The sequence below is a fragment of the Coturnix japonica genome, chromosome 2 (assembly GCF_054131305.1).
Source record: "Coturnix japonica strain WE chromosome 2, WE-NBRP24, whole genome shotgun sequence".
NCBI classification, from domain to species: Eukaryota; Metazoa; Chordata; class Aves; order Galliformes; family Phasianidae; genus Coturnix; species Coturnix japonica.
Genome location: NC_140664.1, coordinates 9,676,889 through 9,704,231, shown reverse-complemented (window position 1 = coordinate 9,704,231; position 27,343 = coordinate 9,676,889). Strand labels below are relative to the sequence as shown.

Here is a 27,343-nt window from a genome sequence, read left to right as displayed (position 1 = left end):
CATTTCATGAGTGCTGAGGATCTAGGAGTAGAACTTACAGAAGCAAGGAAGAAAGGAGGAGTTGGCTGAAATGTGTTTTGAAGTACTCAAGAGGAGATAGAGAATGAGAGCAAAGCAGTAATTCTAGTCATTGAAAGTAAAGATGTGTGGAGTTGCTTCAGACAAAGGCCTCAGAGGTAGTAACTGACAAAAACTTTTTGGAACTGGAAACAAACAAACAAACAAAAATCCACCACCAAAAAGAGCAGAATAAAACCAATCCGAGAAAGACAACAGGCAAGTAGAAAAGTTTAAAAGCATTGAGCCAAGAAGGCTGAGACACACAAACAGTGGACTTCTGAAGGAGGCTGAAATTTTGATGTGAAATTTCTTTTTAAAAATAAAATCGTTCTAAAATCCTGCACTGTTGCCTCGCCATGATATAAATTATGTGTAATTATTATTAATATTATGACATTAACAGTATATTCATTTACAAGGATTTTCACATATTCAATAGAGAAATTGTACTATTACTAGTACTTATAATGGCATGTCAAGAAGACCTTTATTGTATGTTTTTTACTTAAGGTCAAAAAGATCTGTAAAGAGCTCTTCAAGGTTTAATGGTGATCTTTTTTTTGAAAAGTAATAGGATGATCTGTACAATAAAAGAGTGAGATGTCTTACCTGGTAGTACAGTGGTACTGGCTGTATCACTCTGTAAAAAGTGCTCCTGGCAAAGAAGGGTATTAAGAATCAAAACTCAATTAATTTATTTAGAAATTGAGTAAAAGTAAGATAAGAAAGTTTGATTACCATTTTATGTTGTGTTTTGAACTAAGTACACGCTTAAATAAAGTACTTGTTTTCATAAAACTTCCTTTTTTTTTTTTTTTTTTTGCCCCAGAGAATTAAAAGATTCCAGCAATGTGCAGTCATGGCCGTTTCCCAAGGCCAAAAAAAGCCTTTAGGTTATTCATAATATGGTTGCTAATCTGACCAGTGCTCATGCTGTCTCATCCTCTGACAGTCAAGCTTATGCTGAATTATGATTCTCCATTTTAATCAGGTTTGTTTAATATCTTTCACTTAAATTCTCAAATGCAATCTTCCAGCTCTGCCTTCAAGGACACTGTTTTCATCAGTAACATCAACTGTTAACTAAAAATCAATAAAATTATTTGCTTGTCGCACTCTTTCTGAAATCAAGACTCTTTCAATCACAAATTACTCATGTACACGTTGTATGCAATAAAGGAAGTTTTCCTCTTATAATGAGAGATTATCGTGATAAATATCAAACGTGACTTTGAACGAAATGCAGAGCCATATGAGGCATACTTAGCAGGCAATACCATCTTGAATAATGTCAGAATCATTTCAGGAGCTCAGAAGGAGAAGATAATTTGGAGCAGAAATAGCTATTTGAAAATAATACACACCAAGCTTTAAAGAAAGAAAGAAAACAAAAAAACACAACCAAGAATGGCTCCTCACAATGTTATCTCAAGTAGTAAAATTTGCTTGTTTTAAGCATCTATTAACAAGTACAAAATATGGCCCAATTTACCTAACTATGTAGCAGAATCTAAAATTGATGCAAAGTGATCATTAATTAGGCAGCTCATCTCAGTGGCAGCAGGCTTTGCTGTTCTCCCTGATTTTATTTATTTATTTATTTATTTATTTGCACGTATCCAGCATTTCCATACAAGATTTGGGATAGATGGCAGAAACTAGCTGGCGCTTGTCCCCTTGTTTCTTATCTCTGTCATGCCTTTATTAATATGAATTGTAGGGAGCATGGTTCATGTGCGCCAGGTTTTGCAGATGAGCATTGAGAAGCTCTTAGGAGTTACAGGTTGCATTTATTTAAAGTTTGGTATGCTCCCATGAAGATTTAAGCCTATACTACTACCAGAAAATTTACCCGTCTCAGAGACTGGCCATGTTCCTCAGTGCCCCAGGAGGTGTGTGAATTTCCAGGATACTGGCTACACCTGGACATAAGACTGGAACACAGTGTTGTTTGCTCTCCTGCAGCTTGCTTAGGTTGTATTTCCCTTCACTTTATTCAAACAGCGCTATAAAATATACCTCAGCATTATCACTGCTGTGATGTGTTATAGTCACTTGGCACCTCGTGGTTTCAGCGGAGGAAACACCCCGATCCTTGCATTCCATAAGGATCAACCCCACTATGGCACAGTCTGATACTACCGGGACTTCTCTGTAAAGGTAAATTGGTAAGACAGCTATTTTGCACATATATTATTTCATCTTCATATGTTTGTTACTTTTTCACCTCTTGATTAGGGCTTTACATCTTCAAAAACAGTTTAAGTCGCATGCTAAGGTTTTCATTTTAATTCCTTTGAAGATAACACAATTAGTGTATCGAGCTTCCTAAATGGGTGATTAGGAGCAAATAATGGCTCTCAGCTATTGTTTCTGGCTGAGGCAAACAATGCTGCATTGTTTACAGTTCATTGTTGTTTTGAAGGTTATCTCAGTGATCACAAAGGCAAAAGATTGTTCTCTTTTGTTATGAAGTGAAAAGCTGAGATTTTGGATTACAGACTAAATGGCAGAAAACCATTACTTTTTAGCAGAAAATGTAACACACTGCCAAATTGCTTTAGGTTAACACAAATCACTTGCTGTCTAGCGCCACAAGAATAAATGACAGTGCAGGGACAGGATCTTGAATTTTTCATGCCAATTTCTGGCTAACTCTTTTAGACTGATTTCTTAAATTATCCTTAGCTTTGGCTATAGTTTTACAGCCATCATTTGGAAACTACTGTAAAGACAGTAATCACGCATTACAAATTCTTCAGAGAGAATGACAGAATGTTAATATTTATCTTAAAAACTAATCATTAGGAAGCTTTCATATTAGAGAAAAAAAATGAAACAATTTCTCTTCAGTAATAGCAGAATAATGTTACTGTTTTAGAGAAGGAATATTGCAAACACCATAAATCAGTTTATCTTACATCTTTGCATTCTGTATATGATCCAGTGTCTAATACTTAGAGATGAGTTTTGCAATAAAAGACACTGTCCTGCAAAAAGTTGCTCTCTGTCAAGTTCAGTAGGAGATTTTTGAATTACTGATAATTCAGAGCTTAAAGTTGATTACAAGCATGTCAGCAACTGAAGATCTGTCCCCAGTATTTGAGTCAAGGCCACAATAAATTCCATCCTTGGGCAAGTGTACTGACGTGAGCAAAATGTTATCAGCCTACCATTGACTTACGGTTAAGTCTTTCTTATAATCTTTTTGTTATACTCATTGAAAGAAACCTCATGAAGAGTATAAAGCATGGATTCTTTTGCTGTAACAGTGGAGAATAATATTAAGGACCCCCTAAATCAAAATTCTACAAAGATGCGTGATGCATTTTCATTATGCAGTTTCTGAATCACAGACTCTTATGATGGCTGACATTGACAGGGACCCCTGAATCCATCTGGTTCATCCCCTGCTCCATCCAGCAGAGACACCCAGAGCAGAGTGCCCAGGCCCACATCCATGCAGCATTTGAAGATCCCCCAAGAAGACTTCACAACATCTCTGGACAACCTATGCCAATGCTCAGTCAGATATTCATTTATATTTCGGTTGCTTTTGTTCTTTCAGCAGCGTGACAGCTGCTTCCAAACACTTCAGGGGTAAACAATGATGCAGATGTGAATGGTATACAGAGACATATTCTCATCACCAATCAACTGATAAGGGAAACGTAGAAGAAAGCTTAAAAAAATGAATGCAGATGTTTGTTCACATTGGGAACATGTTTGATTTCTGCCAGAATTCTCTTCACTGCCTTTTTGTTGCCCACACCTGTCCTATTCTCATCACAAGGCAAAGGAAACAAAATCTATGTCCTAATGAAAATTATAGCCTCACAATAGCAAGATGATAAAAGTATAAAAAGATGGGAAAAATAGATAGAGCATGCCAAGTTACTGAGGTGACACAAAGTTAGTGCCATGATTATGTTATTGTGAGTTGTTTATCTTTAGTCATACCATGATTCAGTGAAAGGTCTCAAAATAAGCAGTAGGACAAAACTGTCTTTTCCCTGTCCCCTTCATTTCCTTTCTTTCTGTTGTGAGAATAAGCCATGTGATCTAAGCATATTTCTGATAGTTAGAATTAAAATCTCAAGCTTTTCTGGAGAAAGAATAAACAAAATTAAACTTCTTTTTTTTCGAAAGTGTTGTGTAATCAACAAAAAAAAAATCCTTGCAGCTAATTGCAATGAAAATTACTGTCCCACAACCATGCAGTACATAAGGGATCTTCCTGGGGATGAATGATAACAAACCCTGCCCAAAGATCACAGTGTGGATATGTCTTAACTGCTCAGCTATGAGCAGGATGAGCACTGAGTACCTGCAGCAAGGTGGTGCACGATGGGTATTAATGAACAAAGAGAGAAACCATCACAAGTCTGCTTGTGAATGTGGACATGGCAAGGAGGTTTTGCTGTCTCAAAGATATGGGATGCCCCTCTTAACAGCCAGGAACATCTCACATGGTGCCTCCCAGGTGACACAAATAATGTACTTGTTATGTGGTGCACCTATTGCATTGCATGCAGAGTCTCTGGAGAACTCTGCTTTCTGCTGTAGTGTGCAGCTTCAGGCTGTGCACTTCATCTCTGTAGTTCTTCCTTTACACTCCGTTTCTGGTTAATAAATGAAGCATAGGGCTGTTATTGCTGTGTGTTGAGTAGATGTGTGCCTCCCTGCAGTAGCCATGGAAGCAGACGGAAAGTATACCTCTCTGCTGGTGAATAAGTAAATGATGAGGCTGTTCTAACAATGCCTATCAGAAAGGAGAGAATAAACTGCATCTGAGGGCTATGTAAGGAGTTTACACGTATAATTTTCACCTGATGTGTCTTTGTGGTTTCCCAGTCATCAGCTTGGACTGCCACACCCATACCATCCATGGTTCCCACCATTTCCTTTCCTGCTGCTTCACTTTCACTGCATCTCTCCATCTACTCATGTGATTTCCAAGCACAGTTTTAACATGGAGGCTTTCTGATACCTCAGATCATCCCCACTGTCCTTCATTACATTGTTTCAGGGACACGTGCTGTATCCGGAAGTGTAACACCAGGCTGTTATTCAAGGAGCCATCACTTCCCTGTGCCTTTCTGCACATGTTCTCTTTGCCTCTGACTGCTGCAGGGCATAATGAATCGATGCTTTAAAAAACCCTGTCCTCAGTGACTTTAAGACCTCTTTCCTGCATACATAAAACAAAAGAGGTTTAAACAGTGGAGAAACGGATGCCTCATTAATTTATTAAAAGCAGTACAAAACTGAGTCACCAGTACAAGCATGCAAATAAGCTGAACACTTGCTTCCCCAAGATCTGCACCCACAGCTTTTTGCCATTTCCCCTCAGAACATCTGAGCACATGCTTGTTTTTGGGAGGGCTTTTTCCCCCTTGGCTTTCTCTGCCCCTGGTGAGCAGCCTGCTCCTGCTGGCTGTGGGAGCTCCTGGGTGACTCATGTCTCTTTAGTGCTTGCTGATGCCTTGCTCCTCAGCTGGTCGTGTCCTACAGCTGTCACCCAGCCTCCTGCCAAAATATCTCTCTGCGGGTAAATAAGGGTGGCAGAGGCAAGGCGAGGGAGAAACACTGTCGTGGTAGAAATGCTGTAGTGGTTGACTCAACTTTCTTGCTTCCTCCACGCAATTTGAAAGGCAAAATCTGCCACCCAGTTGTCTTTGCCACGTTACACCACATTTGATACTCCCAGCTCGTCTCACATCTACTGATGTGCATCACCTCCTCTGCACTGCATCTCCCAGAGGCACTAGTATCTGATGTCTTTAGTCTCCTAGGCTGCTTGCAGCACCAGTGTCTCTTTCAGAGCTTGCCTGACATCCCAGCCACGTGTCTACTAATGTTTGCTTCACCCTCATACCAGTAAGGAGATTAAAGACACCTCTGTTTTAAATACTTCTTTCCTTTTGCCTCCGTCTGCTGTATCCTATGGTGGGTCAAGCCCTAATTCATACTGAGCATTCTGTGGAGCTGCTGTAGCCCAGCATGCTCCGATCTCTCAGCTCCAATCCCACAGATCAGGGATCTGTCTGTTCAAAACAGGATATAGGAAATAAGGGGTAAGGTAGGACTGATTCATATCCAGCTTGCCCTAATCTGCAGCTGAGGTGTGGGTGGTGTGTGGATCTTGGTTAGAAAGTCTTCCAAAGTTGCTATCAGCTTCTGATTTATTGACTACTAATCATATGACATGACTTGATTTCATTATCTGTAACATCAAAGTTTAAATGGCTTTCAACCAAAGTAGCTCTGCGTCAGCTTACAGTGCCATCCATGCAAATGAACTGATTTGTTCTCACCTATCCTCTGTTTCCCCGGGTAGCAGGAGAGCTTTCTCCCATGAGCTTCAGAATGGCAATGCCAATTAACCTTATAAATTGTACAGTGCCATAATTAATTGCAGTATTCCAGCTCACTGGAATGAACGTGCACTAGGTCTGACTCGCAGTTCTTCACAGATGGGTGAGAAAATACCTAAGCTTCTTTTTAACAAATACCTTTGTTTCTAACACAATTATAAGCAGAGGCATCATCAGTAGAATTTGGTGATCATGTTACACAGCTGTGTCTTGAAGTAGACCCAGGATGGGTAACCCCATAGGCACACAGCCCAAGCAGGCTTGGCTCACACAGTGTTGTCTTGTGATAGTCATAGGGAATCCCTACCTAGAAACCCTCATAGTTTGAGGCCACCTGAACAATTCTTACAGGGTGGGGGAGAGATGTGTCCCCCTCTTCAACAATATGGCCGCACAGGAAAAGTGTGAGTACTGTACTGTGACACTGAGAGCAGCCCTTCAGTGGGAATGCTGGGCTTTGATTTACTGCTGTAAATCAGTGGACCGTTCTTTTGTCTTGTGAAAGTGGAAACCAACCAAAGTGCTGAGTGAGTTGTGTGGCACACCAAATCCTGCTGCCTCTGCTGATGTGGATGGCTTCTCAAGGCTGAGCTTGGCTTCTTTTTCTCCTTCTACTATTGGTACCACTTCAGTGAAGATGCTGCCTGCTGGGCCTGCAGCTAATTTATGCTCTCACAGAAGAATTGTTCCATAGTGTGCTAAAAACAGGGGCAAAACTCCAAAAACCAGTCAGAATGCAAAGCCTGATTTCTGATTAACACTCCCTGTTCTGAGTGCCACTGGAAACAAATGTGTCCCTCCTCACAGTGGGTCACATACAGAGGCACTGAAATGTGCTCAGATACTCAGATATTTGGTTCTGTTTAGGTCAGTAACTCTCACTGAAATCAATGGGAATAAGTTGTGTAATTATCACTGAAGATCGGGGCCATTGAAAGCAAAGCAATTTTAAGAAACCATCCACTGTATCTTTAAAATGGTGCTTTATTTTAGAGTTAAGCTGTGGATAATGCTCCATTACAACGGCACACCGGAGTCCTTGGAGAACTTTTAAAGTATCCACTTAAGGGAAGAACTGCTTTAAATCCAGCATGCAGGGAGCATTTGGACAGTCCTTGCCTACATCCCTGTGCTCTCCTGTGAACCATTTAGGTCTTTTTGTCTCTGTTCCAACCTGAAAAGTGGGAGAAGGTGCCATAGACCAAGGCATCTGGGAGTGCTCAGACACTGCGATGATTATGACAATGAGAAAAGGCCATTTTAAGCATCTGGATAAATTGCAGCTTAGATGCGACAGGAGGGCAAGCACGACACTTGTGCCAGGTGATATTCGTATACCAGCCTCTCTGGTATCCCATTCTTTCACGCTGCAAGTTTAGCTCAGGGATTCATGTTCCTACCTCCAATCTTTCCCAGTGTACTAGCCTGTTTCTGAGGAATTATTAAAACTTTTAACTCAAGACCAGTCAATATATCGACACACAGATTTCCTGATTCTGTATTCTGTTTAACATCTCTTTCCAAAACACTGTGTATTTCCATTTGCTGCTAGATGCTCTTGTTAAATTTATTAATTAGTGAGGATCAAGCCAAGCTGGGGGCAGAGAAACAGAGGGAGTGCATAGATTTCTTATTGAGCTGCCTTATCTTTTAACCTGCTTTTAATGTTAGTCAGCCTGTGTATGAGCAGGGGAAAAGTTCCTCCAGCTCTGATACTTATAAATATGATATACTTAAAAACTATTTTAAATGGTGAAGTCTGATACCAAAGAGCAGGGCCGAACTCAGTTAACTCATCTCTTCCACTGTACAATACAGTATGTGAGTACTGTGTCTTAAAGAAGAAAGACCACTGCAAACTTTGTGTATAAATGGTTGCCCTATCTGCATCCTACCCAGCTTGACCAACCCTTGCAGACAATGTGGTACCTCTGTCATCACAGTACTCCTTGCCTGATCTCATCCTCTATCTGTCTGAGGCTTGCAAATTGTTGACTCAGAGAACTGAGCTGGAAGTTTTGTGCTATCTTTGTGTGTGTGCACTGAGACCTCTTCTACAATGTGCAGAAATAGGGGAATTCAAAACAAGTGTTGGGAGCCGTACTCCAGCCTGCATGCCTGGGCCTGCTGCTGCAGGCTGCTGTTTGGCGAGCAGCACTAATCAATCAACCTTCAGGAGTGGACAGAAAGTATGTTCAGCCAGCAGGCTGAGCCATAAAATCTAAAACTCAGCAAGAGTTGCTTCTAAATAGTGTGAAACAAACTAGTGAAAATTAATCCTGTGTATCTGCAGGGGTTTTTAGGTTAGATTCATTTTTAAGATAGAAAACAATGGACTATTTCTGCAGCAGTCACAAAGGGTTTTTCGCTTTGACTTATCACTAGTAAGTGATTTGGGGTGAAAAAATGAAAGGTTTAAAAGAAAGAAAAAATGAAAGAAAGAAAGAGAGGAAAAAAGAAAGAAGGAAGAACAGAAAAGAAGGAGGAAGGGAGGGAGGGAGAAAGGAAGAAAGGAAGAAAGGAAGGAATCCAGAATTGCATCGGAAAAGGGCTTTGAGGCAGTGTCAGTATAAGAGAGATTATGTCCTTCATTAATGATGGGTGCTTATTTAATAGCTTCCAAGTGAATTTAAGATTCAGCTCCATGCTATTATTAAACAAGTGCTAAGGGAAATGAGAAAGCAGCCATGCAAACAGTTTTTCTGCCAGCGAGGTTGTGGATGCCCCATCCCTGGAGGCATTCAAGGCCAGGCTGTATTTGGCTCTGGGCAGCCTGGTCTACTGGTTGGCAACCCTGCCCATGGCAGGGGGGTTGAACCTAGATGATCTTTGATGTCCTTTTCAATGCAGCCCATTCCATTATTCTATGCTTCTATAATTTCCCAACCTTCTGAAATCTTTTACTCTAGGCAGTGTCCAAGAGTGAAAGGGAAGAAAGGGCCAGAGAAAAAAAGTGTCTTTGCATTGGTACTCTTTCTTCTATCAGCATCAGCAGTGGCTGAAATGTTACTCTACAACAAAAATAAAGATGAAAGAGTCAGGTAAGAATTTGAGAGAAAATAGATTTATCTCTGTTCCTTCCCCTTCCTGTCCTTAGGGGATTTTGATTAGGCTGCTGTCTGACAAGCCTGAAGGAAGGACCTCTGTTGCTCATATCAGTCTTATGGAGTTGTGGCAAGCTTCTGGTCATATTTATACTGACTTGTACCAAGCAGAATAGAAAAAAAGAAAGTAGTCCTATTTTTAACCAGCACAAAGACCTAGTATGTGGCCTGCAGTGTATCATCCTGAGCCCTGAATGCCACACTGTATAAAAGGAGAAGGGTTATTCAGGATCACTGCCTGCATAGAAAGACCTCCAAGGACAATCTCCACCTTATCAGTTTATCAGGGGGTGATGTTCTTTCTTCTGAGTCCATGCCCTGTCTTGCTTAATGACAGTAAAATATTTCACATGAAGCAAATGTTGTGGCCCTCACTACTTTTGGTCAGATTTCTAGATTTACAGTATTTGTAACAGTGGCTAAGATTTTTCAGAAGGATGCCTCTGTCTCTGTTAATGGTATGTTATGTCCATATCTCCCCAAAAACTGGCTATGCAGTAAGTGCATTTCTTTTGAAAATCTGGTCATGTTCATGGGACCTTATTGTGAATCATCTGGCCAACCAGCCAAGGATATGAGATGTCTTAAGAAAATGTTGACCGCAAAGTGATCTGTGTTTTTAAACGCTTAAACTATAATCACCCGCGTACTTTGACATTCTCTACCACTGCTTGAATATGTTACACAGAAAAAATAAGGGCAGTGGAAATCCATTGATTTTTACTGCTGTAAAATTGTAGCATTGTCATGCAGAAGCATGGGGAAGAGTGAATTTTGACCTATTTAATAACTGTAAGGATCTAGCAGAGTATATCCATGATGTGGGTTCTAGCTAATGCCTGTAGATGGCATTGCTGTGGTCTGCTCAGAAAGTAAAGTGTGACACATAGTTGTGCTGAAATGTCAATTCCAGATCTAGATCCCTTCTTGATTTTTTTATTTTTTTTTTTTCTAGTAGGCCCAATTTTCCGTGATTCATCAACACGTAGTGTTTGGATACGACACTAGACCATTATCTTCAGACTGTATCACTGTAGAATTTCTGGCTGGTATCTGTTTGTTCAAGACAAAGTGTCATGTAGACTCAGCCTTCAGTGTAGTTATTTGAGATTCTGCTGTCCTCAAATGGGACGATGCTGTCACATCCCATGTCATACTGGCTCAAACTTCACCTACTCCTAAGATAGCCTCAATATGATTTTTATTCTGGAAGCATCCACTGATTCTGAAGGTAGTCGAAGATGTCAAATTTGGGTAAAAGACGCCTTCAATGCAACACTCTGTATACCTTCAGTGCAATTGTTAGACAAGGCACATCTCTTGATGAGAGAAATCTCTTGCCATATCAGCCCTTCAAACTCTGAATTTGGAGGATATTTTTGAGCAAAAGCTTCCCCAGATTTGCCAAGCTTGGAGAGAATTATTATGATAAATGAATGTTCATAAATATTTGTTAAGAAATTTTGCATTCCTAAGAGAAATGTGCCACATGAAGCAGTGTTGTTTTTATGTTAATCGTTCCTTCCTTTACAGCATGTCCTCTTCTTTCTGTGTTAGAGAAAGAAACATCCATAGTTAGTCACAATATGTGCCTTTACCCATCTCTTTTTACCATACAGTATGATGTGATTTAGCTTTTGGGTAGGGTGAGTTCATCTTAATAAAAATAACATAAAAATTCAAATTTTCACAAGCTGTGAAATTACACTTCATTTTTCCTGTACAAAAACTGTTACAGTCCCTGAATTTCCTAAATATGCTTTTGCGTGTTTGTTTCATTGTTTTTGTCTTTGTTTTTGTTTTCATTAGAAGTGAATTCTTTCTCTCTTTGCAGGCTCTGGCAACTTTTCTGTTTCCTTCTTCATTTCTATCATGGACATGTACAATCCTGTTCTATCTACAACTTTTCTGAGTAAAACTCACACAAATAATTTGTTTCCTTCCAGTCAGTGCTCCCCGACAACTTTATTCTTCATCCATTCTGAAAGGCTTCTGTCTCACCTCTAGCAATAATCTTTTGAATAAATTCCTACAACACTTATTGAGAATAGCACCAAAGTTGTTTCTACTGATCATAACCAGCTGAGTTAGAATTTTATGGTGTTTCAGGAGCAAATGTGTCACATCTGCAACATAGAACAAGTGAAGGTCTGAGACCGGGAAATTTAGAGCTTTCCCAAAATGAGCCATCCCCACTTTTAAATTAGAGCTTGAGGCTTAAACATTGTTTGTGTATTCCGTAACAGTGACACAGTGGCCTTAATTTGCTGTATAATATGTACTGGTTTCAGCTTGGGTAGAGTTAACATTCATCCCAGTAGCTAGTATGGTGTCATGTCTTAGATTTATGATAAAAATAATATTGATTACACACTGATGTTTTAGTGTCTATATTATATTCACAACACCCTTGAAAACTGAAGGCTGAAAACAACAAACCTGCCTGAATTTCTTCCCTTCCATTCCTGACTTCTTCCAATTGCCAGCACTTAGAAGCAGGCCCAAAAGAAAATAGAAGACTAGCACTGTAAAGCATCCAGTGCAGTGGATATTACTGCAATGTAAAGTTTATATTATAAATAAGAGAAGAGCAGCTTAACAGTTTATCTTCATGAGAACAGTTCTCAAAAGTGATCTGAAATGGATAGACAAATAGATTGGTAGACCTGCCATTATGCAGTCTACAAAGGGTTTCAGATGTTAAAACCTGACTTTAAGAGATCTCAAAATCATAGAAACACAGAACGATCTGGGTTGGAAGGGACATGAAAAGTCATCCATTTCCACTTCCAAACCTATTGGCAGGGTCAATCAGATCAGGCTGCTGTCAGTGGTTTATGGGCTGGTTCAGCCCACTTCTGTGACCAGTGGGGTGGAGAGATTTAGCACAGTCCGCACCTCCAGAAAAGGGAAACAGGGGATTCCAAAATAATTAAAAACAGTGGCAACAATCTGAGGAGAAACAAACTAATTTACTAAATATGGTATCACACTATAATACAATATAATTAGAATTGAAGCTAATAAATCAAATATAACGAAAGTACCTGAAAGCTGTAGGCCTTACAGTAATACTGAAGTGCTGTGTGCAGTCGGGACGGGCAGCAGCAAGGAGAGGCAAAGGAGAAGAATAATGAAGAGAAAAGCCCCGATCAGGTGACCTTGCCAGGAGTTCTATCTCCTCTCTGACTGCAAAGCCCCCCTGCGGAATGTAGTTCTTGTCTTCTGGACAGGTACCCGGAACTGGAGCATTAAGTGCACTACATGATGTTATGATGTGGATGCCCTATCCATCCTGGCACTGAGCACCTCCAGGGATGAGGCATCCACAAATGTTTCATTCTGATTAACACTGGAGGTGTTTACTGAGAATTTAAAATCAGAAAAAATATTGCATGTATTAGAGATGCATGTGCTTCTAAAAAGCTGCATTGTCCTCAAGTGGGATGAATCTAAATACAGTATGGGTCCAATCAAAGCACCTCTTGTTAATCACACCTGCCCTGAGCTTGGTGGTTAAGGCCTCTCTGTAATATGAAGCATTTTCAGACTTCTCCTTTGCAAACTGTACACTCATTCTTAGTTCCCTCACTGGCCTGATGCTGCCTTTGAGCAACAGCCAGTGCTGTTTTCTTCCTTCTTTTGTCTGACTCCTTAGCAAACTCTCATTATCCCTCCTTGATTTCCACAGACCTTGAAAGGGAACTGGATGGCAAGTATTTATTGTAGATGCCCATCATGGGGCCCGTCGGTTCTGCCAGCTATTCCCATGCCCCTTTGATGTTGTTGAAATCTAATTCCTTGTGCGACGGGGGCTCTGCACCCCAGAGCACATTGTGCATCCCAGAGAGCAACAAGCCCTGATTGTGCTGCCAGTCAAAGCACAGCAGAGATGCTGCTGAGGCTGATAATGGGAGCTACAAAGGTAGCTGAGACTACAGGCTAGGGTGAGGAGGGAGGGAAAGACAGACAAACCATATTGGAGTTCAGTGGGTGAGAAGAATAGCCAGGCTTGATTGGAGGATAGTGGAAAAGAAAAGGAGTTTCCATAGAGGAGGTGGAAAAGAAAAGGAATAGTGTTTTATCAGTTGAATAAAGGGCTGGGATTTTTCTTTGAGCGCTGACAGACCTTCTGTTTTTTGAACTGGTTCACTGGCTTCTAGCCCAACATTTATGCTCCAAGGCAAGCTACTGCTTGTAGTCTTTTTGAGGCAGAGGCAGCATATTAAAAATGCTGGCATTTTTAGAGATTGTCAACTAACTTCTGTAAGGTAAAAATTAAGAATTTGTGTATTTCTTTTTCTTTTTTCTTTTTCCCCTTACTCTTCACCCCTCTGTTTTTAAGGATAACCAGCTACATCTAGTTAGCTAACATCAAAACCTTTTTTTCCCCCTGTTTTTGAAGAAGTTTCTGGCTGGGGAAGAGACTTTGAACACGGGCAAGGCCATGAGCCTATGCAGGGACAGAATGAACTAAGGGATGATGAAGAGGTTACTGATTAGCTGGAGGACATACTTAGAAAAAAATGAGATGAGAAATTCATTGAAAATGGATTTTTAAAAATGAATTTAGTGGACTTCGCTTTTCATTGTATTTTATTTTTTTTCCATGCAATCTATCTGTTATATAGTGTGTTTCTATATAACTGTATGCCACAGACTAGGTGTATTGTGAATATTTATGCTGACTTATCCCTTCAATTTGTCCATTCAATTTATCCAAGAACAAGGAGATGGCAATAGACACCATATTTTGTGACTGACAGTAACCTGAGCTGTAAAACTAGGCTTCAGATTTAAACACCTGTATTTAAATCAGGTGGCAGGGCTTGAGATTGTTTTATCAACATTTTAATAGGATTGAGAATGTAGCAGTGAGCTACAATTGTGCACATACAAAGAGGGAAGGAAAAAATGTGAACAGGCCCTCTTCAATGAGATTTAACAAATGTGTTTCAATAAAACGATAAAATGAAGCAATGTTTGAAAGGTCGATAGGAAAGGGAAAAAAACGTCATTTGGATATCCAAGTTTTATTTTCAGTTATTTTCTTAGCTGATTCATGATGTGCTAAAAATCACTCCACACACCTTACTTGTCTGTATCCCTGCGCATTCTAGGTCCTTGGCAATGCATCCTCAGTTTGACTCTCCAGCCCCCAGATCTGAATACAGGAAAGATGCCACTGTTGATAGGGATCTGTAGTAAGAAAATGTGGTGTAGATGTTAATGGGATGGTTTATCACTTGTGTTCCATTTTTTACTTTACATTACATGCAATATTCATTTATTCCCTCCACAGGTTGTTCTTTGGAATATCATGTTGTCCTTGTTCTTCAGACTCATTTCATCTCTGTTTGGAAATCACATAGCACAGGTAAAGGGATGTGGCAACATGAATAATAAATTCTGAGGATATAAAAGGGCACACAGAACAGACGTGAGCATTTTCTTTCTTTGCATATACTTTCTTTATGCTACGTACTTCAAACTGAGTAAATATTATGACAGAAATTGTTGGATATCTTATCCCATTAAAAAAAGAAAAAAAATAGATGGTCATTTATCAAAAATTATTCCTTAACTGTATCCACTCACTTTTAAAATATATTTGATCTGCATTATGAATATTGGCATTGAATTTTCTAACATTTGCTAGATGGATAATCAGGTCAAAATCTCCTTATTGCAACTATGTTGTGCTGAAATGATCTGTAATGCCATGACAGAATTTATGACATAACTATGTGCATCTCCATTTTCAAGGAGAATTTCAGTTCTGCCACCTGGCATGGAAAATTAACTCTGCTTATTCCTTAAAACAGTGACCTGTGCTTACCGTGGTGCTGTCCAACATGAAATATACCTGCAGTTGGACTTGTGATGACACATTTCCCCAAAATAAGCAAAATTCAACCACTTTGAAACCATTGTATCAGGACCTCTGCTGTTCCCTAGAATGGTTTCTTTATGATGTGCTTGTTACTAGTAACTTGTTTTGTTTTAAACAGTGACATGTTGGACTAAAAATAGAAAAGAAAAAAAAAGTATGAATTTATTTATATGCCTTCTTCTTTTTAGTTTTACTGTGGTAATTTCAATATTGTTCTTTTACTTGCATCTTCAGTGTCTGCTCTGACAGGTCAGCTCTTGCAAATGATGCTAAGCCAGACCTGAGATTAGCATCTAGCCACTTAATTGTCTGGACAGCAATAAATACTGTCTACTAACTGCGGGTGAATTAGTGGCACTACTGAAGTAATGAGACACGGGATTTCTTGGAGATGTACCATTGCACAGCAATGGTTCTACCGATAAATACATTCACACTTTTCAGTGAAATACAATTATTTGAACTCCTTGTGCTTGTTTTGTTAAGAAATTGCATCACCAAGCTGGTCTCTTCATTCCAAAAACTGCCAAAAAAACCCCACATTATTTATAAAACAGTGACAGAATGAAGTGTGATTTTATGGTCCTTAGAAAGCATATACTAACCTGATCTCCTTTGACAAAATGAAGGAAAAGCTGTCGAGGTTATTTACTTTGGTTTTAGTGATGTACATTATACCATCTCCTACAACATTCTCCTGCAGAAACTGGCTGCTCCTGGTACGCACAGGGTACATAGAGTTTGCTGGGTGAAGAACTGCCTGGATGGCCAAGCCAAGAGGGTCATTGTAAATGAAGTTACATCTGTCTGGAGGCTGGTCACCCATGGTGACCCCCAGGGCTCAGTCTTTGTGCCTGTTCTCTTTAAAATTTTTAATAATGGTCCAGATGAAGAGATTTAGTGCACCCTCTCACACAGCATTGACTTACAGGGGGCTGTCAATCTTCTTGAAGGCTGTAAGCTTTGTTATGTATTTGAATACGATACAGCGATGGGCTGAGTTCAGTCGTGTGACATTCAACAAGGCTAAGTGCTCAGCAAGGTTTAAAATTTACTCTGATCCCTGTGAGAACCTAACAAACTTCATAATGGACTAAAATTTTGGATTTGACCTTTTCTTCATCTCTTTTATGGTGATAATATTCTGTCTTTTTTTTAAAAAAAAATAATTTTTGTAATCTTTTGGCCAAAATATTGTTTGTTTTAAATGATGAATCCAGTATACTGAAAAGGGAAACTGTAAGTTGTGTTTCTGCCTTTCCCATAGTGGCAGAAATTTGTTTCTTCCTCCCTGGTGAGAGGGGTTGTGCACCAGAACCCTGTCCTGGCAAAGACTTGATTTCATGAAAAGGGATTATCCACAAAACAGCAGAGTGCCAACAGCCTGACAATTCACAAAGGATCATCTCCTAGTGTCTCAGAAAAGTGTCTTTCCCACCTGTGATGTGGCTTATGTTCCCTGCAGCTTCTGGACAGAAAATAAGATCAATAAGAGAAAGACTTCAAAGGACTACCAGACTTCTGTGGAGAAAACAGAGTCATGGGGAAAAAATCATCTGCAGCTCCTTCTTCTCAAAAGTTTCAAAATTTTTGGTGAGCAAGAACAAAAACTACCAATGAATCAAGAACTACTGGTGCAGAAACCATGATAATGTCTGACTCATGTATAGGCTTTTCCCTTCTGATCCTCAAGGATACCACATGCTTTGAGCTCTTTGAAACAGGACTTTTAGTGCCATATCATGTTTTGATCTTGTCATGCCTCGCATGAGAAACTTGTACTCCTTTTTTCCCTCTTTTCTCCCAAATGCCTTTAAACAAATAACAACTGTGATTTGACTACTGGTGCCTCCCAGTCTTTGCCTCCTGAAATTCAGTGAAGCCTTTCACCTTTTTTCCATTTGCCAGGTGAAACATTCTTCCATCTTAAGGATCTCCTGTAGTTTACTCAGCAACATTATCTTTGTCATTCATCATTTATCATTATCTTCGAACATTAATATATTTTGAGGATTTGCAGCTTTGCTTAGTAATGCATTGCAATGCCTTTTGATTCAGGAGTTATCTGAGGACATGCTTAGAGCTCTGTGACCTCACAGATTTTATATGACCAGGCTCATTGCTATTGCTTATTCATGTGAACAAATGAGTGCAGGTCTATGTGCCTATAACGAGGTCTCTGTTGAAGGATGTAGCTAAAAGAGCATTTTAGAACAATTTCACTTGAGTATGTTTGACTGGCCAGCCTTGGTAATGTCTTTTTTTCTCTCTCTTTCTACTAATGGTTAGGCTAGATAGGTTAGGCTAGATGTTAAAGAAAGATTGAAAGAGTATTTTAAAAATGTGGAAAATTAGCAATCTGGAAAAATAAACTTGTACATTTTCAATGAATTGTGATTCTTCATTGTGTGGGGTGTAACACTGACCCTGGAATACTGTAGCCTAAACTGAGTCATTTAAAGGAGAAACATATGCCCAGCTATCATTTCCACATTCAGGCATCTTATTACATTGCAGTCATTTATCTTTTGTCGTAATTCAGCAGAAAATTCTATTTGCAATAGAAAATTAATTTTCTTAATTATGGCCTCCTACAGACATTCTAATGATTTGTTGTCAACATAAATTATCAAGAGGTGTTACATTGTGCAAAATTAAAATTTAACATGTAATCATATTTTATGGAAAATACAGAATCTTCTTGTATCCTTTACCTCTGTGTCCCTCTAAGAGACTTTCATTTGTTTGATATATAGCAGCAGAGGAAAGACACTCAATTTTATTATTTTACTTTCAGGTACCACTATTCTTGCTTATTAAGACTTCAAATGAAATTCTAATGCTTTCTCTGAATTTATTTATGCTTTGCCAGATCATGCCAGATCCTAACTACATTTAGCTCTCACAGAACTCAGGATGTATTTAAAGATTTAATCTACTGACATTTTTATTTGGCAGAATATTTCCATTGCTTCTCACTGATGGTCTCTAAAGAAAATGTAATCCAAATATAATGAATGATTAAAGAAGTTGTCATTTGGAAGGCAAAAACTTTTAGTACTAAGAAAAGCAACTATGCCAGCAATTAGGCAAAGTACTTGATTGGATTTTTAAGCAGAGAGGTAGCTGGTTGAGGAATGCAGTGGAGCCCTCTTTAGTGATGTGTTTTAAGTCTGATGATTAAATAAACATGGGAATACTAATACGGATGAATATGAAAGGCAAAGGGCATTTTGTCCACTTAGCATTCTTTACAGTCCATCACTTTGTGAATATACTCCCATGCAGAAGAATTACCTAGCCAGAGTCCTAGGGACTGTGAACTTAGTATGAATCAGGAAAACAAACCAAAATATTTTTCCATCTTATAACTGTATGGTGCACCTGGTGCTGGATATAATCTCAATTGAAAGAAAATTCTGAAAATATTAATCAAGGTAGTGACATCAAAGGATATTATGAATGTCTTGTACTCAGTTTGGATTAACTACAAAGGGAGAGGAAGGACCTTTGGTTGTAGATGAACCAACATGAGCACTGTGTTTAGTTGAACATTAAAGACTGAAAAATTGGAAGTCCTGAACAAATGGGTGGCATGGAGGAGAATGAATGAAAAATTATTGTAAAAAGTTTATGGAACATATGATTGAAATTTAATTGCCAAATAATAGAAAGGTTTAATAAGAATTGATCCTACTTTCTTATAGGTGTCATCTTGACATAAAAGGAAGATACAGACCCTGAGACGAGGACCAGCTGGAAAATAGTTTGCACCTTAATTAAATATTCATGGATCATGATAACATACAGTTCTCTTTGCTAATTTTTACACTGAAAGCAGTAAAGCTATTTAAAAACAAAAGTCACAGCTGATGAGTTTCAATCCCTAATTCTGTTTCTTTTAATTAAAAGCTCAATAGACAAAAAGCTACAGTAAGTTTATCTCCGGACTAATGGAGCACAACGTTTCACTTGTTAGAAATAGATCAGACAACTACAAAATAACAACAATAATTTAAAAATTTAACAGTGAAAGAAGAAGCAAGTTTTCTGGAAGATTTTTGGCATTCGTATCAATATGAAATGGTGAAACCTCTGCACATTTTCTGTAGAGCCTGAGCCAAACTCTTAATCAGTGCTTAAACCTAGCATCAAGTCTGTCTTACATGGCTTGTACCTCATTTGGCATTGGCTGCACTGATCATGAGGAACTGAGTGGAATACATCAGTGTTTCCACCATTACTGAAGAATAAAAACTAAAATCTGCACAACTTCTATTCAGTGAAAAAGTGAGGCAGTGAAGCATTTCTAATCTCCCACACAGGGTATACTTTAGTCTGCATTGCTCTTCTTGCTTTTGTACGGAAGGAAACACTTCAGACCCAATGGCTCAGTCCTGATAGAGATCTGTTTCAATCTCAGGTGATTTTGTTTTGCCAACTTTATGATTCAGCTCAAGCCAGAACTATTTTTTTTTTCATTGTTTTTCTTTCTTTCTTTCTTTATTTGACATACAAAAGTTATCTTTTTCCACACAGACTTTTAACTATATATATATTTATATATGTATCAGAAGTGCTACAGTTCTCTGTTAACTCCAGCAGAGTTCCCATGTAATTGCACAGGTTTGACAAACCCCTCCAACCTTGTTCTCTGCTCTTTTATTGCTGTTTGCATTATGGTAAGAAGCCTCCACCAAGAGAAGAGCTCTAAGCTGTCAGTGACTGCATAGAATACTAAAACAAAAATAAAACCCATGCTCAGTTGCTAAATTTGAAAGCCAGGCTGAATATTGCGAGAGATCTGGAGCCATTTTGCTTAGCAGAGTACTTGTCTAGCTCAATGCTCGTGTAATGTTTGTTGTCCTTATTCCCTTCCTCATCCATTTTCATAATAGTGACACTAGTTTCTTGTGTTACGATGTTAAAAACAAAGTACAATGCATGTTTAGGTCCATAGTATTATATAATTTCCCTTAATTCTGTCTCTCTTTATCACTCTTTCCAATCTGGATTATCCTTTCCGAAATGACACTTGATTTCAGAAAGTACACAGGACACATCATGTATCAATTTTCTTTGTAAAATCAAATGTTCCACAACTTTCTTTTAAATCTCAGGAGCTATTTTCATAAAATCTTGTGCTGAAACTAGTGTTTATATTCAAAAGACACAGATGTTACTTTCTTTTAGAGGTCAGACAGTAAACATAAGCAAGTGTACACAAACCGCATCAGAAAGCACATCTTTATTAAGGAGATGATGGAGCACTGGCACAGGTTGCCCAGAAAGGCTATATGGTCTCCTCCTTGGAGATCTCCAAAAACCACCTGTATGTGGCCCTGCTCTCTCAGGAAACTTCGTTGTTCTCATTAAAGCCTGGGTTTTAGCACTGTGCAAAATTGCTCTGAATCATTACTAACAAGGGAAAGTGAATAATTCTTGGTTGAATATCTCATTTTTGCCTTGTAGAGTACATGAAGAAACCACATTATATTCATCATGGAAATATAACCAGTAAATATTGAAGACAGTTAGTCTTTTTTTTTTTTTTTTCTTTTTATGGACCAAATCACAAAGAACCAACTGTAGGTATTTGTCCCAATAAGATTGCAGCTGAGCTGCTTAATGATAGAGACCATGCAACCCTGATATGCAGTGACTCCAAGGACACTGTATGCTGTCTCCTATTTTGATGGGTGAAAACAACCCAGGTAATTAGGGGAAGGATTGTAATAAACCTCTGCTGAGTGAAGAGAGAACAGATAATTAAGAGTGGCTTTCTGGAGAGCATTATACTTTGGGTCAGGCAACCACTAACAAGCAGAGGTTGTAAATGGGATTTTGTGTCCTTCTCCAGATGGAAGGCGAGACAATTGCAGTAGGACTGAGAAGGACCTGTGTTGTATTTCAGGCCCTCGAATAGTTCAGTTCATGATCTTCCTCATCTATACTATCATCCAATGATAATTTAATATCTTTCTGCAGACCTTCCTGGCTGCCTTTGGACCCATTGGTACTTGCCTTGTTAATTATTTTTCTGTCTAGCAAAGGGAGAGAAAATGCCCCCAAAACCAAACTGAGATGATGCTTGAGAAAGTATCTTATCCACTGTAGACACATTTTCTGGGATGTTTACTTGAGTCCCTCCATCCTTTCATGCCTGACAGGCTTATGAGGCCATTTGGATAGGGCTCCCTCTGTGTCTTGATTGCTTCGGTAGATTTTCAGGTAATGCTGCCTCCCTCTGAGTTTGGAAGTGTGAAAATATTAATTACTCATTCATAAGGTAAACAAACTGTTTTCATTTCATTCACTGCAAATGTGCCACCCAAACATTCTATTTCAGTTGTCTTTTAGGAAATGTTTTATTCTGGCTTGGGAAATAATTGGTAGGTTGGCAGAGTTGAAGATGACTCATAAGTAACAAGAATTATATTTGTTATGTATTTTTCTCCCCAACATAAATATTTTTACTTTTTTTTTTTTTTTTTTCCAGAAGTCTGCATACTGGGAGCACCTCCCCAGTAGCTCAATCAGTACTGAAGGCCCATACGACACACCCCACATTACTGATAATGGCAATAATAAAAAAGTGACATTTCATCTATTTATTTTAATGCCTGTGATGCACAACTTGCTGATGACATCCAAGGTGTCTTGCAGTGATAAGGTGATACTATTTGCTCATATTTTGAAGGGAAAAAAAATTCGATTTTCAATTTAAATATTTACAATGAGTGCATTCATCAGGACAGCTGCTTTCAACAGAGAGGCACAGCTGGAATTATGTGCTTGCATTTTGTATAATTTATTTTAAATTTTGCAGACCGTAATTTGGGAACAGAATGCTAATTTAAGTCTTAGTTTTCAGGAGACTGAATGGAGAAGCCTGTAGGATGCACGGTGCCCTTGACCAGCATCACTTTCTTAGTAAGCAAATCACTTGAGCAGAAATGCTGTTTTAGGATTTCAAGCTCAAAAGAAGGGGATTTTTAACCCTCAGGTTTCCTTGAAAACAAGATAACTCAAGCTACTGCAACAACTTTTCTTCAAAGAATGTAGATAAATCTTTCTTCAGGACTATATCTTCCATTGCTAACTGGTCAGATCCGAGAGAAAGAGTGGATTAATCACTTCACCACACTGATACTTAGAGAAGTATTTTGGTGCTTCAAACAAACAGAAACTTCTCAGAATAGATAAGAGTGAGTAAAGGAGATGAGTAGGGACAGATGCCTTCTAGATTTCAGGTTCCTGTGTGTGCTCAGCCCGGAGCAGAGGAGCTGAGGGGAGGCCTGATGGCAGCTGAAGCTCCGCATAGGAAGTGAAGGGCCAGTGCTGAGCTCTGCTCTTTGTGACAGAAACAGGGCCCAAGGGAATGGCTATGTAAAGGGAGGGGAGGGTGGGGGTCAGAGACAGGGTCTGCACCAGAGGGCAGTGGACACAGCCCCGAGCTGCTGGAGTTTGAGGGTCATCTGCATAACACTCTTAAACATAGGGTTTGAATTTTGGAATTATCCGTTTACTTCTGGAACCAGGGGTTGGTCTCTATGGTTGCTGTGGGTCCCTTTCGGTGTAGGGTATTTTCTGATACTGTTATTTAAATACATGGCACCTTGGAAGGGTGCTGATAGAGGAATCCTCATTTTCTTGGATAGAGGGTAGTGTCTTAAGGAGGAAGAGTGCCTAAAAAAAGTAAGAAACACTTGCTTCTATTACAGCCATCCTATTGAGGAAAGATATAAATGAGGTTGATATTGGTACAGCCTCAAGTTGACTTAGATATTGATAATTAGTGAAAGGTTAAAGGAGGAATTGAAATAGTGAGTCAGTCTTCTAAGTAAGTACAAGGAACATAGGGAATAAACAGAAGAAACCAGGGATCTTAATCATAATTTACTGAAATGAACTGGCAAACCAAAGAGCTGGAGGAGGTAACTGCAAATAACTGGAGGCATAAGAGCATCTGCAGATGGTTGGTGCCTTTTTCTGAGGGGGATTGCCATTTCCAACATACTGCAAGCTTAAAATTTAACCCTAATCAATTGGTATCCTTTCAGCAAACCGGGTGTTCTAGGATAAGCTTGGAAATGGGTAAGAGTTCTCAAACATTATTGCAGACTTAGCAGTGATTACACAGTAGCTCACAATCCGGGCTCTGAGAACTGTTGCATGCAATGCAGAGCAGCCATGACTTGAGTCCCACTCAAATAAGGTGTCCCTAACAGTTTGTTTTGTATCCCCACAATATTCCTTCTTTCAAAAGGAAATTTGAACCTTCCTTTGCTGAGTTTTATTAAATATATATCAGAATTGATATTTGAATTATCCTCATTAGATTTCAGAGTGAACAGCCTCCTGTGGTGAAGGAACCTCCATGGGAAGTTCAGGTTGGATATTAGGAAAAATTTCTTCTCAGAAAGAGTAGTGAGGTATTAAAACAGGTTGCATGGGGATGTGGTGGTGGACACCATCCCTGGAGGTGTTTTGGTAACAGGGAGATGTGGCACTGAGGGACACAGTTCAGTGGGCACTGTGGTGGTGGGCTGACGGTTAGACTAGATGGTCTTAGTGATCCTTTCCAACCACAATGATTCCGTGGTTCTGTGAAAGCAATTCAGACCTCACAGAGTGGTTGTCTTCACAGATCATAAATTCACACTCACTATGTTGCAGACCTTACAATTGGTTAGCATTTGGAAAATAACCTTTTCAACCAGAAATGTTATGGAATGATATGCAAATTTTTAAGCACTGATTTTTAAGCACATAAATACAAAAACAGGAGCAAAGCATTTGAAGTTTGTTCTGCTCCCACCCATTCTTACTAAATTAGAGACCATATCTTATTTAATTTAATTGATACGCCCTTTGCAACATGTAAATTCTGGAGAACCAAACCGTGCCAGAGAAAATCATTATATTATTTTCCCAGTGGGATACAGTCTTGATTTAACCAGTTTACCTGCTATGGCTCAGTCAGCTCATCCCTTCAAAAACCTGGAAGTGGTGTACAATAAGGCAGGCACTGTTTGCAGACTAACTTCCTGAGTTAGCCTGTTGATGTTGCAGTTCATGTGCATTCAACATCAGTCTGGAATTTAGAAATAAAAAAGCACTTACATAAACTTGATGAAATAAGTGCTAGTCTGTGGCAATCTGGAACAGATAGTAGAAGAATAATGCTAATAGAGAAGAAAGTGTTCTTTAAGATAACTGAAAAAAGAACTCATTGTAAGCACCTGTTTTAGTCTCATTCCTAAAAAGGTATTTCCATTTGATTCTTAGAGAAATACTAGATGATATCTTTGCAAATAAAAAGTTAACTACTTTTTTTTTTTTTTTTTCCTCCATATCAAAACACTTTCACAGCTGTGTTTCTTTCTTTACTCTTTGTCAGTGGGCTGACAAGACACCAATCAAATGTGACTGAAATATCTATCTCTATGCCTTATTAGTGTCCTATCAGTAAAGACTTTTCAGGAGGGAAGTCAGTCATTCCTTCATTTTAGCTTTTTATCAACAGCCAAAGCTACTTTTTGGTTTGCTTGTGCGACAGCTCTCTACAGCACACTTTTTAGTCTGGCAGATTAATAAGTTAATAAGTATGTTAATAAGTTAATAAATGTCTGGAGGAAATAAAGTCCAGGACTCATATTAGGAGTAGTTTTCTGAATATTTCAGCATCATGACGCTCACTAAATTGTCATGTGATCTGGTTACTTACATCAAAAAAATGTAATGTTACCATTATCCTTGCTTGCAATAATACTAATCCCAGTATTACAGGTTTTACAAGGGTTTTCAAAACTCTTCCTTTGTTTTGAGCCTGCTGGAATGAAATACTTTCCAGTGAGGCAGTTTCCCTATACACTGAGCACGTGAATCAGTATTGCTTTAAAATTTTTGCAGTCTTTATAGTTTGATCTGAAGAAGAGCTGGGGAGTTCTCTGATTTCCTTATTAACGTATCACATATCTGAACTGGTCTCATGTTTGGTTGTAGTTCAGACAGAAAGCAGAAGTTCTGTAGAGTCTTGGAGGGTCATCTGAAGGTGTCATACAGTAACTTTATATACAATACCCTGTATTTTCACCTTGTGGAGATATTTCCCCAACTTCAGTCCCCATCCCAAACCCTCTTCTCCCATTTTTTTGTTTTGTTTTGTTTTGTTTTGTTTCCTTCCCTGGAGTTAAAACCATATTTTCAGGCCACTCAGAACCACAATCTCACTTATCTGGTGTTCTTGTGTTTTTCATTTGCATGCATGATAGCTAGAGAAAGATATCAAATGACTGTTTTATTACCCAGGGCTCTGAATTTGGTTGGTTCTTCCCACTTACAAACCATCTATTGTCAGAGTGGGACAAAGCAAACCCATGAAACAATTCATAACTGTTAATTCACCTCATTATTGACCTAATCCAAATCCCATTCAAGGCAGTGAAAAGATTTCCAGGGATTTAGTGGGTATTAGGTACAGACCTAAGGTTTATGAAAACCCTTTCACCTTCTTTTTACAATAAACACAGAAGACTTGCTTATGCCACGGTGGTGAGGGGGAGGGGAGTACAGAAAGTGTTTAAGAGCAAAATTTCATTTGCAACTTCAAAGCTGTCAGTAATGTCCTACTCTGTCAATTCAATTTTATATATGAAACTTTTCACTCAGCTCACTGAATACAATTGTACTTCACAGTGGGATCTCCTTATAGACAAATGATTGGAAACATTCAGCTCTACATTGGAAAGGCTCACAGGAAAATAATACCTCTGATTACTCCACGATCCCTAGGAGGGAACAACAGAGCTATAGGCTGAACACAAGGCAGTGGCAGGGGGAGATGCCAGAAGAAAAGATCAACTGTTTAGTAGCGTGGTAGCATTTAAAATTAGTCTCAGGAAAGGTTTCATGAGCACACAAAACCACTCTCAAGTTATCTCGATTGCTCAGGGGAGGGCAAAACTAAGGAAAATTTCAAAAATGGAAATCCAGCTTAGAAAAAATTTACTTATCTTGAGGCTGGAACATCTGCAGTGTCCATGGTCTGACTGTCCAACCCACAGTGTTCCTATTCTTACCCACGCAGTACTCTCATTTGTGACCAGTAAATTCAATCAGTGACTGTAGTTGCTTTTGCTTTGAATTATTCAGAGAGGCGACACTTTCCCCAGATGGAGAAATCAACTACCAGGCGCATGTGGCTCTTACCCCAATGTCTCCCTGTACTACATCTTCCATCAGCAAAGGGACAGCAGGCAGATAAAAGCTTCTGGTGTTGCAAGTGAACGATTTGAGTTCAAAGTACAGCAGCTATTGCTTTGCAGTCTGCCACAGCCATTAGTACCTCAAGGCAATGTCAGAGTTGCTGCAGAATGGGCATCCAAGCTGCTGGGTCCTCCCGCTTGCGGGGTGACTGTTCCTTGATCAGAAGAAATACCCAGTGATTGTAGCAACTGCTGTTTGATTTTATGGGGTTTTGCACTGAAGCAAGGAATATTTACTCAGCTCAGTTTGGAAAGCTTCAATAATCACCATGAGATTTAATTTCTGTGTGCATGGAAGCGTAGCATGCGATGCCTGCTTCAAAAAATGGCATTCAGAGCAAAGCCTCACTTATCTGGGTTCTTTGTAATCAACAACAGAAACCTCCCAAACAGAAAGCTTCATTATTCTGCTTTAGAAAACTGCTTATGCTGACATAAAGGAAGTAATTTGTGATGCTTATGATTTTTATTACATTCAGAACTGAGTTTCACAGGTCCTCTTTGAAACTGCAACTTACCTTTTTGTTAAAAGAGGATCTGTAAGGTAATACTAGAACCAGGAATTTAAACTCCCTTAAAAGCTTCATTATTGTATCTTCCTAGTTTGCCCCACATAAAAGGTAAGATGAATTATTTGAC

General features: G+C 39.0%; 1 long non-coding RNA gene across 3 annotated transcripts; it reads right to left on the bottom strand.

Moving 5' to 3' along the window:
* Positions 1-669: 669 nt before the first annotated feature.
* Positions 670-26,784, bottom strand: LOC107310519 (uncharacterized). Of its 3 annotated transcripts, none has more exons than XR_014942439.1 (3): positions 26,649-26,784; positions 24,403-24,531; positions 670-715 (listed from the first exon to the last, which is right to left on the bottom strand). It is a non-coding gene; the product is annotated as an uncharacterized LOC107310519 (long non-coding RNA). The 3 variants fall into 3 exon arrangements; XR_001553616.3 differs by lacking the exon at positions 670-715 and adding an exon at positions 7,991-11,089 and having other exon boundaries at positions 26,649-26,780; XR_014942438.1 differs by lacking the exon at positions 670-715 and adding an exon at positions 14,552-14,740 and having other exon boundaries at positions 26,649-26,782.
* Positions 26,785-27,343: the final 559 nt, after the last annotated feature.